Here is a 1,031-nt window from a genome sequence, read left to right as displayed (position 1 = left end):
TTCTCTTGACCAAAATGAATATCACAGTATTTTTAACAATAATGAAACCATCAGAGTATGCAAAAATGTGCTACAAACCTCACTATTTCCATTACTTTGTCGTTCAAAAGGATAATTGTCCTTAAAGTGATACTCTGGAAGTCTAAATGTTTTACATATTTTATAAAATGAGCAAAATTGACCACCTGGTCTTGCATTTTGATGTAAAGTAACTAATAATATATATATTCTATCTTGTAAAGTCCGTCCTTCCCGGATTTCAGCAACTAATCAGAGTCTTGTTTCCTCCCGCGTTGACCAATGAGACAAGCTTTTCCTGTGGACCAGCCTGTCAGGTCCAATCAGGAGGGAGGGGGAGGAGCTTGATCGTTTACTTTGGAAAATTCTGTTCCTGCTCTCCTTGTTTTGCAAAATAAGAAGGGCTTTCTGATTAAAGAGGGACATTTTGATTGTTTAATTTTACTAATTCTCACCTCACTTTCCAAACTTAGACTATCACTTTAAAGCAGTACTAAGTAACTCTTCCCCCTAGAGGCCATAAGCGCAACTGCAGGTGTCGTAGCAAGTTACGATTTTTTTAACTTATTAATTGTCTTGGAGAGTAAATACTACGCTGACAGGAAAGGCGAAGGGAGAGGGATTTTGTGCATCCAATTATACAATGGAAGGATTTTTTTTCACTCAAACTTGGCTGTAAATGCTGTTTAAAGTGACGCTAGCCCGCAGTTAGCTTTGCCCGTTAGCATGTTAGCTTCTTCTTCGTGATTCCATTAGTGGCAGTCAAGTTGCAAACATGGTTTTCTGTCCAGAGACACCAGGGGGAGATGAAAGACCCTCCAATCATCCCATAAACACTTGTATTACCCCCACAGGGACTACGAAAAGGATTTATTAAGGTAAACACGTTACTTAGTACTGCTGTTTAAGTACAGGGCAATTTTTTTATTTATTTTTTTACAATTTTGTCCTCATTTCTTTGTTTTTATTCACTTTTTTCCTCTTTCTCTCCCCATTTTTGTGACATCGGAGAT

Source organism: Gobius niger (genome assembly GCF_951799975.1).
Source record: "Gobius niger genome assembly, chromosome: 4".
Taxonomy (NCBI): Eukaryota; Metazoa; Chordata; class Actinopteri; order Gobiiformes; family Gobiidae; genus Gobius; species Gobius niger.
Note: the sequence above shows the minus strand (reverse complement) of the source record.